Here is a 13,817-nt window from a genome sequence, read left to right on the forward strand (position 1 = left end):
ACAGCGGATACATTCGCTTCCATCAACTTCCTGCACGACCGCGTGCGCTCGCCCTACCAAGTGCGCCCGCAACCCTGTACAGGGCCACTTCTTCACAAGGCTGGCAATCGGCTTCCCCGCTGCACGCGTGCGGCGCACAACCGGTGTGACGTGGAAGTGACGGGACACGTTCGTAAACCCATCGCGAACCGAGTACGACGCCCTACCAAGTGCGCCCGCAACCCTGTACAGGGTCACATCTTCACAAGGCTGGCAAGCGGCATTCCGCTGCGCGCGTGCGTCGTCCGAGCAGTTGCGTGATAAACGACCGTGTCGAAAGCCCAAACACCGCCGAGGCCAGTCGCCGCCGCCGCAAGGGCAGCCACGCAGCCTGGCGAGAGGCATCGTCTCGTGTAGCGTCGCCCCCGCCCCAACTGGAGTGGCCCAGTTTTTTGAACGGGACGGGAACTGCGAAGCACTTAGACCGACGGCGGACTACGACGAGAACGCCTTAAGCTTCGCCAACGTTTCGCCAACTCGTGCGGGAGACTTTTTCCGCTTCGCGGCAAGTCGTCGCGCCGTGCTCTCCGCATCAACCGCGTACGCAGCGAACCGCAAACGTCGGGCGCAGCCTCCTCACCTCCCTGCGCTTTGCGCGCGAACGTTCCCTGTTCGCGCGGCAAAGCCTGGAGGAGGCACGGCCCCGCAGCGTGTTCGAGCGCCCGGTCTACGGGACACCCTGCTTACTTCGAGGGCAACAAGCGCAACGCAAGGCTGCGATCTCGCGCACTTTGCGCACGGCTGGAGAAGCTTTGCTGGCCGGCTTTCGCTCCTCGTGTTTACCGTGCGTTAAAGTTGCGCGTCCGTGGCTCTCGCAGCTCTTGCGCGCCCGGTCGCAGAGAGGAGTACGCAACCTCGACCGCACTTTCCCTGCAGGCTTCCTTCCGACTCGAAGTCCTGCGGCGGTCTCAACGAGGTGCCACATCCTCAATGCAGTCGGTCGCCCCCGTTTCGGTTGGGCTCTGGCACGACGGTCGCCACCGTCTCGCCCTTGAGTGGCCGCTGTTGGCGCTCGCTGTGAGGTGTTCAGCGTGCTGTCCGTGTTGCCGACGCGGTCAAAACGAGTCGACGGCTCACGTTCCCTTGTGCGCCGAAGGCTCTCTTGATATGTGATCCGACCCTCAGACAGACGAAGCCAAGGGAAGACCCAAGGCCGCAATGTGCGTTCAAAGAATCAGTGCTCAGTGTGTCCTGCAATTCACACCAAGTCTCGCAGCTGGCTGCGTTCTTCATCGACCCGAGAACCGAGTGATCCACCGCTTAGAGTCGTGAAAAAGTGTTTGTTCAATTCCGTACAGTCAAAACCAAACGTTTCTGGCACTCGGCCAAACAGTGGCCAAGAAGGGCGCTTTTCAGCGCACGCTTGGACTCCAAAACTCTGCCGCGCCTTTTTCGGCTGCCGCAAATCGAGCAAACGGTGTGTTTCGGACGGCGTTTCGCTTTCGCTACTTGCGAGTGCTTTCGTGGTCCACCCCTCTATAAATACTCGGGAGGCGTCGAAGCCGGTTCTCCAAGCCGGACCCGTAGGTATCGTTGTGTGCTCGCTCTCATTGGCCCGCCTAACCAGAAAATGCCTGCGGTACACCCATTTGGATAAGAGTGCACGCAGATGCGGGCCTCGACGGCTACACATTTCCTCGGGCGGCCGCCTCCCGGCCTCCGTGGAGCGCGGGATGCACGGTCCCATCGACAAGCCTCTCCCGTTTTTACCGTGGCGTCGCGGTTCACCACGGCAGGCGGGTCGGTCTCCTCCGCATAAAAAGGGGGACCCCCGCTTTTTGTTCCACGAAATCGCACAAGCTTTTTTCGCATCCACGGTTTGCCACCGCACACCAAAATGCCGATCCGGCTGCCTACTTTAGCCAACAGGTGGAGCCAGGCGCGCCGTACTTGCGCGGCATTTCCCACGTCCACCGAAGTCGGTGCCAAGGACCACTTTCGGCGCCGGAGCCGCGTACGAGCCTACTCGAGGCGGAAGAACGAAGCCAGCAAGGGCCTGGCCGCAAGTGCGTTCAATTGTCGGGACGTCCAAGTCCCTCGTTCTTCCGTGCTTCCTCTTTCGGCAAGTCGTTGCGGCACCTTCCCAAAGCGCGCAGACCCGCTAATCGCGACGAGCGCGACGTGGCCGTGCCGCCTTTCCCTCGGCAGCAAGCAAAACGCCTGGCAACGTCGACGCTCCCCTAACCGCGATCTCGCACCGTGTTTCGTGTGGCGAATTCAAAAGCCGGCCGGCGCTGCTGCAACCATTACGGTCGGTACGCATACGCCGCGGAGGGCGGGACGGTCATCGGAGCGTGCGGTTCCTCCATCGAGTACTGCGCACCTCGGCCGTCGCATCGCCGTGCCATGACCGGCCGCGCGTCAACGCGAACCGGTGCCAGCGAGATCCCTCGCCTGCAAGAACCGACCGGCAGCCTCCGTCACCCGAGGACGCGGAGGCGCTTGCCGCGGACGGCGGGACGGTATGCACTGGTGCACAGCGGACCCGTCACATCGCCAGTTCCTTGACCGACCGCCGACGCTTGTGCCGTTCCTCTCGTACTTGGCAGTCGCCGCGCGATTGTCGGGTCTCGTTCTTGCACGCTCGAACGGTCGGGAGGGCACTCGGCTGGCGTTTCGGGAACGCGCAGCCTCGCCTTCTACCGACGTAACCACGACTCGCCGTTCGCGCTCCGCCGCTCCTGTTTACAGTACTAGGCGGTCCCGCAGCGGTCGGGTCGCGCATTTCGAGCGCTTCGAGCCACGGTGCAGTGGCGGGTCGAAAGCCGACCTATGAGTGCGTTGCGCCGTTTGTACCCGCGTCCGCCACCTGGCCGACCGTCCAAGGTCGCGGTGTTGGCGTCCGCTGGGCGCAACAATTTGTCACGGGGTGCCGCTCCACATTCAGGCAGCCCCGTGGGGAAAAGCCGACCCCGCGTCCAAACGGGGTCAGCGGCAGAAAGTGTCGGGCGCAGACGCAGCTGAGGCGCTCACCCTTCACAATCCGTTAATGATCCTTCCGCAGGTTCACCTACGGAAACCTTGTTACGACTTTTACTTCCTCTAAATGATCAAGTTTGGTCATCTTTCCAACAGACCGGCGCAACCGAAAGGCCGCGCCGGACATCGGTCCGAAGACCTCACTAAATCATTCAATCGGTAGTAGCGACGGGCGGTGTGTACAAAGGGCAGGGACGTAATCAACGCGAGCTTATGACTCGCGCTTACTGGGAATTCCTCGTTCAAGGGGAACAATTGCAAGCCCCTATCCCAATCACGAAAGAAGTTCCACGGGTTACCCAGTCTTTTCAGACAGGGATAAAGACACGCTGCTTCCTTCAGTGTAGCGCGCGTGCGGCCCCGGACATCTAAGGGCATCACAGACCTGTTATTGCTCTGTTTCGTGCGGCTAGGAGCCGCTTGTCCCTCTAAGAAGGTTGTAAGGTGCTGGGAACCCCGCACCTATTTAATAGGCTAGAGTCTCGTTCGTTATCGGAATTAACCAGACAAATCGCTCCACCAACTAAGAACGGCCATGCACCACCATCCACCGAATCAAGAAAGAGCTCTCAATCTGTCAATCCTCCCAGTGTCCGGGCCGGGTAAGTTTTCCCGTGTTGAGTCAAATTAAGCCGCAGGCTCCACTCCTGGTGGTGCCCTTCCGTCAATTCCTTTAAGTTTCAGCTTTGCAACCATACTTCCCCCGGAACCCAAATACTTTGGTTTCCCGGAAGCTGCCCGCCGAGTCATTTGAGTAACTCAGGCGGATCGCTGGTTGGCATCGTTTATGGTCAGAACTAGGGCGGTATCTGATCGCCTTCGAACCTCTGACTTTCGTTCTTGATCAATGAAAACATTCTTGGCAAATGCTTTCGCAGTAGTTCGTCTTGCGACGGTCCAAGAATTTCACCTCTAGCGCCGCAATACGAATGCCCCCGTCCGTCCCTCTTAATCATTACCTCGTATTCCAAAAACCAACAGAACAGAAACGAGGTCTTGTTCTATTATTCCATGCAAGTTTATTCAGGCGACTCGCCTGCGTTGAGCACTCTAATTTTTTCAAAGTAAAAGCACCGGCCATCTCGAGGCACACAATGAAGTGCACCAAGAAAGAACCGGCATGATGTTCAGTCCGAGCCGTCGCATCGGGTAGATGCACTACTCGTCTGGAACTGAGATCCAACTACGAGCTTTTTAACCGCAGCAGCTTTAGTATACGCTATTGGAGCTGGAATTACCGCGGCTGCTGGCACCAGACTTGCCCTCCAATTGATCCTCGTTAAAGGATTTAGAGTGTACTCATTTCAATTACGGGGCCTCAAAAGAGTCCCGTATTGTTATTTTTCGTCACTACCTCCCCGTGCCGGGAGTGGGTAATTTGCGCGCCTGCTGCCTTCCTTGGATGTGGTAGCCGTTTCTCAGGCTCCCTCTCCGGAATCGAACCCTGATTCTCCGTTACCCGTAACAACCATGGTAAGCAAGTAACCTACCATCGAAAGTTGATAAGGCAGACACTTGAAAGAAACGTCGCCGGCTCGTGGCCATGCGATCAGCACAAAGTTATCCAGAGTCACCACACAATACGGGCCGAAACCCGATCGATCTTGGTCTAATAAAAGCACCCGTTACCCAAAGGGCTCCAGGCTCACTGCATGTATTAGCTCTAGAATTGCCACAGTTATCCAAGTAGGAAGAAACGATCTAAGGAACCATAACTGATTTAATGAGCCATTCGCGGTTTCGCCTTATTTCGGCATGTACTTAGACATGCATGGCTTAATCTTTGAGACAAGCATATGATTACTGGCAGGATCAACCAGGTAATCGTTCGACTGCGCGTCCGTCCTCGCCTTCGGCGGGCCGGACGCAGTCTGTGTGCGGCGGAGGCCACCTTCAGGCGCCCCAACACGCTTATTTTGCACTCCGAGATGACGGCGTTCGAGCTCGCTACGGCACAACCTTCCCGAAAGACGAGTGGGAGCCGTGCGGCAAGAAGCACGTTCATGCTCGCTCTTTTTCGTTGCATCGACTCGGTCGCGCCGTGCGGGTTGCCCAAGCCCGCTGCACTGTCGGTGGACCGGCCGGAACTAGCAACGGAGCCGAGACTGCAAAGCCGCCAGACGACGGGTCACGCCCGCGTCTTCGGCGCTTTCGCATCTGAATCGCCCGAGGACGACACGGAACACACCTCGATATCGTGGTAAAACGGCACCGTCCGACAACCAGCCCCTAACGCATCAAGCGGATGAGGCTGCAGACGACTGCCGTGGATTCCCCTGGAGCAGACCCGAGGACACGCTTGACGAGGCCGAAGCCCGCCGCATATCAGACACCCGGTCGCTTTCGCGTACGCCGCTCACGAGAACCCCCACATAATAGCAGCGATAAGTACCCAGACCTCCTTGGGCACTAATACGAGCGTACTCGAGAAAATTTCACCGCGGGTGTGCCCCGAAACGTGTGGCACGTTGAGCGTGCCACAAGTCTACGTCGCTCTCAAACCCGCCGAGGTCGTAGAATTTGCGACCCTACTCACGAAATTCCCACCGAGGATACGGCCGCAAACGTACCGCACCTTGGGTAGGCCACGAGTTTGTGCAACACTACGCTGACGGCACAGCACCGAGGTCGTGCGCGCACGCACGGGAAAATTCCGCCGCGGTTTCTGCCGAAAACGTGAGGCACCACGACTCTCCGCAAGTTCGCGTCGACTGCGAAAGACCGAAGTCGTGAACGACGTGTCCGCTACTCGCCGCCGACACGCTGGACACCAAACGTACAACGACTCGACGGCGTCGTAGAGGCCCACGACGCGGTTTTCCTTAACGACGTCTCGGCGTGGCACCGACAGGTTAGAACGGCCGACCAACGTTCCCTGTCCGCCGTTCGGCTCAGTCGAAGGGCTCGGCGACTTCGGCAACGCTGCGAAGCCGCACGGTGACGCACGCCATGTCCCCATTTTTTTTTTTTTTCTTTCTGCGTCTGCCGGGGTGCCCCTATAATAGCAGCGATAAGCACCCAGACCGCCGTGGGTCGCTCGCCCCGGCTGACGTGGTTTTTCGTACTCCTGCGGCGGTCGCCGTCAAGCACGTCCAAATACGCTACTTTCGTGGGCGCATTCACGCTCTTTCGCTTCGCCGGAGTGCCAGCACTCACTCTGCCAAAAACGGCGAACATCCGAGCGGCGGTTCCCACTTTTGCGTCGGCGTCGCAAACCCCGCCCCGGCAGACGAGGTTTGCCGTACTCGTGCGACGGTGGCCGGCGGGCACGTCGAAAGACGCCGATATCGTGCGCGAATTGGCGCACCTTGGCTTCACCGGAGTGCCGCCACTGACTCCTCCAAAAACGGCGAAGATCCGAGCGGCGCTTCCCACTTTCGCATCGGCGTCCCGAACTCCGCCCCGGCTGACGCGGTTTACCGTACTCGTGCGACGGTCGCCGGCGAGCACGTGGAAAGACGCCGATATCGTGCCCGAATCGGCTCCGTTCGGCTTCGCCGGAGTGCCAGCACTGGCTCGGCGAAAGACGACGAACATCCGAGCGACGGTTCTCACTATTGCGTACGCGTCGCAAACCCCGCCCCGGCAGACGCACTTTGCCGTACTCGTGCGACGGTCGCCGGCGAGCACGTAGAAAGACGCCGATATCGTGCCGGAATCGGCCCCGTTTGGCTTCGCCGGAGTGCCAGCACTCACTCGGCCACAAACGGCGAACATCCGAGCGGCGGTTCCCACTTAGCCGTCGGCGTCCCGAACTCCGCCCCGGCAGACGCGGTTGCCGAGCTCGTGCGACTAGCGACCGCGAAGCCGTCTCGCGACGCCGCTTTCGTGCGCGGCTCCCACTGCGACCTGGGTCACCCGAGGTCGACGAGCAAAAAAGAATGTCGAAAAAAAAATTTTTTTTTTTTGCGTCTGCCGGGGTGCCCCTATAATAGCAGCGATAAGCACCCAGACCGCCATGGGTCGCTCGCCCCGGCTGACGTGGTTTTTCGTTTTCCTGCGGTGGTCGTCGTCAAGCACGTCCAAACACGCCACTTTCGTGGGCGCATTCGCGCTCTTTCGCTTCGCCGGAGTGCCAGCACTCACTCTGCCAAAAACGGCGAACATCCTAGTGGCGGTTCCCACTTTTGCGTCGGCGTCGCCAACCCCGCCCCGGCATACGCGGTTTGCCGTACTCGTGCGGCGGTGGCCGGCGGGCACGTCGAAAGACACCGATATCGTGCGCGAGTCGATGCTTCTTGGTCTCGCAGGAGGGCCGCCACTCACTCCTGCAAAAACGGCGAAGATCCGAGCGGCGCTTCCCACTTTTTCGTCGGCATCGCAAACCTCGCCCCGGCAGACGCGCTTTGCCGTACTCGTGCGACGGTCGCCGGCGAGCACGTCGAAATACGCCGATATCGTGCCCGAATCGGCCCCGTTTCGCTTCGCCGGAGTGCCAGCACTCACTCGGCCAAAAACGGCGAACATCCGAGCAGCGGTACCCACTTAGCCGTCGGCATCCCGAACTCCGCGCCGGCTGACGCGGTTGCCGAGCTCGTGCGACTAGCGACCGCGAACGCGTCTCGCGACGCCGCTTTCGTGCGCGGCTCCCATTGCGACCTGGGTTACCCGAGCTCGACCAGCAAAAAAGAAGGTCGAAAAAAATTTTTTTTTTCTGCGTCTGCCGGGGTGCCCCTATAATAGCAGCGATAAGCACCCAGACCGCCGTGGGTCGCTCGCCCCGGCTGACGTGGTTTTTCGTACTCCTGCAGCGGTCGCCGTCAAGCACGTCCAAATACGCCACTTTCGTGGGCGCTTTCGCGCTCTTTCGCGTCGCCGGTGTGCCAGCACTCACTCTGCCAAAAACGGCGAACATCCTAGTGGCGGTTCCCACTTTTGCGTCGGCGTCGCCAACCCCGCCCCGGCATACGCGGTTTGCCGTACTCGTGCGGCGGTGGCCGGCGGGCACGTCGAAAGACACCGATATCGTGCGCGAGTCGATGCTTCTTGGTCTCGCAGGAGGGCCGCCACTCACTCCTGCAAAAACGGCGAAGATCCGAGCGGCGCTTCCCACTTTTTCGTCGGCATCGCAAACCTCGCCCCGGCAGACGCGCTTTGCCGTACTCGTGCGACGGTCGCCGGCGAGCACGTCGAAATACGCCGATATCGTGCCCGAATCGGCCCCGTTTCGCTTCGCCGGAGTGCCAGCACTCACTCGGCCAAAAACGGCGAACATCCGAGCAGCGGTACCCACTTAGCCGTCGGCATCCCGAACTCCGCGCCGGCTGACGCGGTTGCCGAGCTCGTGCGACTAGCGACCGCGAACGCGTCTCGCGACGCCGCTTTCGTGCGCGGCTCCCATTGCGACCTGGGTTACCCGAGCTCGACCAGCAAAAAAGAAGGTCGAAAAAAAATTTTTTTTTTCTGCGTCTGCCGGGGTGCCCCTATAATAGCAGCGATAAGCACCCAGACCGCCGTGGGTCGCTCGCCCCGGCTGACGTGGTTTTTCGTACTCCTGCAGCGGTCGCCGTCAAGCACGTCCAAATACGCCACTTTCGTGGGCGCTTTCGCGCTCTTTCGCGTCGCCGGTGTGCCAGCACTCACTCTGCCAAAAACGGCCAACATCCGAGCGGCGGTTCCCACTTTTGCGTCGGCGTCGTAAACCCCGCCCCGGCAGACGCGGTTTGCCCTACTCGTTCGACGGTCGCCGGCGAGCGCGTCGAAAGACGCCGATATCGTGCGCTAATTGGCGCTCCTTGGCTTCTCCGGAGTGCCGCCACTCACTCCTCCAAAAACGGCGAAGATCCGAGCGGCGTTCTCCACTTTCGCATCGGCGTCCCGAACTCCGCCCGGGCTGACGCGGTTTACCGTACTCGTGCGACGGTCGCCGCCGGGCACGTCGAAAGACGCCGATATCGTGCCGTAATCGGCCCCGTTTGGCTTCGCCCGAGTGCCAGCACTCACTCGGCCAAAAACGGCGAACATCCGAGCAGCGTTTCCCACTTTCGCATCGGCGTCCCGAAGCCCGCCCCGGCAGACGCGGTTTGCCCTACTCGAGCGACGGTCGCCGGCGATCACGTCGAAAGGCGCCGAATTCGTGCACGAATCGATGCTTCTTGGTCTCGCAGGAGGGCCGCCACTCACTCCTGCAAAAACGGCGAAGATCCGAGTTGCGCTTCCCACTTTTTCGTCGGCGTCCCGAACTACGCCCCGGCTGACGCGGTTTACCGTACTCGTGCGACGGTCGCCGGCGGGCACTTCAAAATACGCCGATTTCGTGGGCGCATTCACGCTGTTTCGCTTCCCCGGAGTGCCAACACTCACTCTGCCGAAAGCGGCGATCATCCGAGCGGCGGTTCCCACTTTTGCGTCGGCTTCGCAAACGGCGCCCCGGCAGACGCGCTCGTGCGACGTACTCGTGCGACGGTCGCCGGCGAGCACGTCGAAAGACGCCGATATCGTGCTCGAATCGACCCCGTTTCGCTTCGCCGGAGTGCTGCCAGTCACGGCGCAGAAAACGGCGAACAAGTGTTTTTTTTTCCTAGAATTTGTGTTATAGAAGGCACATTTGATATCGGACGATAATTTTCAACTTTATCACGCGCACCGATTTTCGTGTAGAGGTTTGCAAGTTTATGGGAATTTCTCCACTTGGAATAATGCGATTTAGTAGTACTACGAGAACTTCATGGATGTACTCAAGGGTACGGGGCAAGTCAGTTACGTCAACACCTGCAGATTTTTTACACTTCAAACTGAAAATTGTTGGTTGTGAGTCCTCGTGTGATATTAAAGGCCGATTCGCTAACACATAGAACAAAGAAAGAAAGGAAGAAAAAACGCCCGCGCTCGCTCAAGAAACCTGGGTTCGCAACAAGTGGCAACAACAAGCAACCGAGCGAGTGCGCCAAAACCCGTGGCGGCCGAACAAACGCGAAGTCCCAACCGCGTCAGCCGGGGCGGCACGGGACAGGAAAAATCACTTCAGCCGGGGCGGCGGGGCACCGAATAAACCTCGTCACCTCGTCGCAGGATAAAAGAGGAAACAAAAAGTCTAAACAGCGTCTGCTGGAGCGAATGCGTAATAAAACAACAACAACAACAAAAAAAAACACCCGCGCTCAAGAAGTCTGCAATCCTCACAAAAGGCGACTGTGACCGAGCAGCGTCAGCCGGGGCCGTGCGGAAACGGAAAAACCGCGACTACCGGGGCGTCGAGGCACCGAAAAATCCACTTCAGCCGCGGCGAAAAAAAAAACAAAAAGAAAGACGGAGGGGGGGGGGGAACCACGTCTGCCGGGGCGAAGGAAAAAAAAAACGCGTCTGCCGGGGCGAGCCCGGGTGCGGCACCACCGGGAAAACTGTGGCAAACAGACATGGCGATCGAGTGAGTGGGCCGCCAGCCAGGCTCAGCCAAAAAGTGCAAAGTCCGAACTGCGTCAGCCGGGGCGGCAAAAACCGCGTCAGCCGGGGCGGCGCAAAAAACCGCGTCTGCCGGGGCGGCACGAAACCGCGTCAGCCGGGGCGGGGCGAAAACTGCGTCAGCCGGGGCGAAAGAAAAAAAAAAACGCGTCTGCCGGGGCAAGCCCGGGTGCGGCACCACCGGGAAAACTGTGGCAAACAGACATGGCGATCGAGTGAGTGGGCCGCCAGCCAGGCACAGCCGAAAAGTGCAAAGTCCGAACCGTGTCAGCCGGGGCGACGCAAAAACCGCGTCAGCCGGGGCGGCGCGAAAACTGCGTCAGCCGGGGCGGCGCGAAAACCTCGTCAGCCGGGGCGAGCGAAAAGGGGGGGGGGGGGGGGAACCACGTCTGCCGGGGCGAAAGAAAAAAAAAACGCGTCTGCCGGGGCGAGCCCGGGTGCGGCACCACCGGGAAGACTGTGGCAAACAGACATGGCGATCGAGTGAGTGGGCCGCCAGCCAGGCTCAGCCCAAAAAGTGCTAAGTCCGAACTGCGTCAGCCGGGGCGGCAAAAACCGCGTCAGCCGGGGCGGCGCGAAAACCGCGTCTGCCGGGGCGGCGCGAAAACTGCGTCAGCCGGGGCGAGCCCGGGTGCGGCACCACCGGGAAAACTGTGGCTAACAGACATGGCGATCGAGTGAGTGGGCCACCAGCCAGGCTCAGCCAAAAAGTGCCAAGTCCGAACTGCGTCAGCCGGGGCGGCAAAAACCGCGTCAGCCGGGGCGGCGCAAAAAAACCGCGTCTGCCGGGGCGGCACGAAACCGCGTCAGCCGGGGCGGCGCGAAAACTGCGTCAGCCGGGGCGAAAGAAAAAAAAAAACGCGTCTGCCGGGGCGAGCCCGGGTGCGGCACCACCGGGAAAACTGTGGCAAACAGACATGGCGATCGAGTGAGTGGGCCGCCAGCCAGGCACAGCCGAAAAGTGCTAAGTCCGAACTGCGTCTGCCGGGGCGGCACGAAACCGCGTCAGCCGGGGCGGCGCGAAAACCGCGTCTGCCGGGGCGGCACGAAACCGCGTCAGCCGGGGCGGCGCGAAAACTGCGTCAGCCGGGGCGAGCCCGGGTGCGGCACCACCGGGAAAACTGTGGCAAACAGACATGGCGATCGAGTGAGTGGGCCGCCAGCCAGGCACAGCCGAAAAGTGCTAAGTCCGAACTGCGTCTGCCGGGGCGGCACGAAACCGCGTCAGCCGGGGCGGCGCGAAAACCGCGTCTGCCGGGGCGGCACGAAACCGCGTCAGCCGGGGCGGCGCGAAAACTGCGTCAGCCGGGGCGAGCCCGGGTGCGGCACCACCGGGAAAACTGTGGCAAACAGACATGGCGATCGAGTGAGTGGGCCGCCAGCCAGGCACAGCCGAAAAGTGCTAAGTCCGAACTGCGTCAGCCGGGGCGGCAAAAACCGCGTCAGCCGGGGCGGCGCAAAAAACCGCGTCTGCCGGGGCGGCACGAAACCGCGTCAGCCGGGGCGGCGCGAAAACTGCGTCAGCCGGGGCGAAAGAAAAAAAAAACGCGTCTGCCGGGGCGAGCCCGGGTGCGGCACCACCGGGAAAACTGTGGCAAACAGACATGGCGATCGAGTGAGTGGGCCGCCAGCCAGGCACAGCCGAAAAGTGCTAAGTCCGAACTGCGTCTGCCGGGGCGGCACGAAACCGCGTCAGCCGGGGCGGCGCGAAAACCGCGTCTGCCGGGGCGGCACGAAACCGCGTCAGCCGGGGCGGCGCGAAAACTGCGTCAGCCGGGGCGAGCCCGGGTGCGGCACCACCGGGAAAACTGTGGCAAACAGACATGGCGATTGAGTGAGTGGGCCGCCAGCCAGGCACAGCCGAAAAGTGCTAAGTCCGAACTGCGTCTGCCGGGGCGGCACGAAACCGCGTCAGCCGGGGCGGCGCGAAAACCGCGTCTGCCGGGGCGGCACGAAACCGCGTCAGCCGGGGCGGCGCGAAAACTGCGTCAGCCGGGGCGAGCCCGGGTGCGGCACCACCGGGAAAACTTTGGCAAACAGACATGGCGATCGAGTGAGTGGGCCGCCAGCCAGGCACAGCCGAAAAGTGCTAAGTCCGAACTGCGTCAGCCGGGGCGGCAAAAACCGCGTCAGCCGGGGCGGCGCAAAAACCGCGTCTGCCGGGGCGAAATCAAAAAAAAAACAAAGAAAAAAGCCCGCGCTTAATCAAAAGAAAACAAAGAAAAAAGCTTGCGCTTAATCAAAAGAAAACAAACAAAAAAAGTTCGCGCTTAAGCCTGGCGGTGGAACCACCGGGGCAAACAGACCTGGCGATCGAGTGAGTGGGCCGCCAGCCGGGGTGAGCCAAAAAGTGCAAAGTCCGAACCGCGTCAGCCGGGGCGACGCAAAAACCGCGTCAGCCGGGGCGGCGCGAAAACCGCGTCAGCCGGGGCGGCGCGAAAACCGCGTCAGCCGGGGCGGCGCAAAAACTGCGTCAGCCGGGGCGGCACGGAAAAACGAAAACCGCGTCAGCCGGGGCGGCACGGAAAAACGAAAACCGCGTCAGCCGGGGCGACATCAAAATGAGGAAAAAAAAAAAAACTGCCTTAGGACACCTGCGTACACTTTCATGCGTTTGGGCATATCTCTCTGTAACACGCGCGCCCCTCGTTACGCGCGGCACTCTGTTTTCTCCGACACCCATATTTCGGCGGCATGTGGCACGCGCGCCCGTCCCTACGCACGGCACACCGCAGTGCTTTCTCGATATTTTTCTTTTCCTCCAACACCGTCATCTATAGGCTTTTAGTGACCTGTTGCTCGTGGCACAAGTTCGCTAGCTCTGACACCTCTTGCATGCGCACCGTTTTTGCGCACGGTGCTATGCCGCAAAGCACGGCAGTCGCATGCGTTTCTCTCAGGCACCTCTTTTTTGACACAACGCTGTGGTGCTTAGAAACACACGCGCCGCTTTTGCGCACAGAACTCCACCGTACAGCACGGTAGTCACGTTTGTTCCACACGAACAGCAGTGTGCATCGTGCTACGACACTTTGAAAGCTTTTTCTTCCGAGTCTCGACCGCGCTGTTCCTTTCGTACTTGGCGCGATTTTGGGACCAGCTTTGTTTTAAACCCCTACTGCGCGCCGTTCCTTTCGTACTTGGCGCGGTTCAGGGTTTGTTTCGAGCCCTTAGCCGCGCTGTTCCCTCCGTACTTGGCGCGGTTTAGGGTCGAGCTTTGTCTCGAGCCCTCTCCGCGCCGTTCCTTCCGTACTTGGCGCGGTTTAGGGTTTGTTTCGAGCCCTTAGCCGCGCTGTTCCCTCCGTACTTGGCGCGGTTTAGGGTTTGTTTCGAGCCCTTAGCCGCGCTGTTCCCTCCGTACTTGGCGCGGTTTAGGGTCGAGCTTTGTCTCGAGCCCT

General features: G+C 60.6%; 2 non-coding genes across 2 annotated transcripts; both read right to left on the reverse strand.

Moving 5' to 3' along the window:
• Positions 1–1,154: 1,154 nt before the first annotated feature.
• Positions 1,155–1,307, reverse strand: LOC142790675 (5.8S ribosomal RNA). Its single transcript, XR_012889688.1, has one exon. It is a non-coding gene; the product is annotated as a 5.8S ribosomal RNA (ribosomal RNA).
• A 1,719-nt stretch (positions 1,308–3,026) lies between these two features.
• Positions 3,027–4,841, reverse strand: LOC142790699 (small subunit ribosomal RNA). Its single transcript, XR_012889712.1, has one exon. It is a non-coding gene; the product is annotated as a small subunit ribosomal RNA (ribosomal RNA).
• Positions 4,842–13,817: the final 8,976 nt, after the last annotated feature.

The sequence above is a fragment of the Rhipicephalus microplus genome, unplaced genomic scaffold (assembly GCF_043290135.1).
Source record: "Rhipicephalus microplus isolate Deutch F79 unplaced genomic scaffold, USDA_Rmic scaffold_117, whole genome shotgun sequence".
Classification (NCBI taxonomy): Eukaryota; Metazoa; Arthropoda; class Arachnida; order Ixodida; family Ixodidae; genus Rhipicephalus; species Rhipicephalus microplus.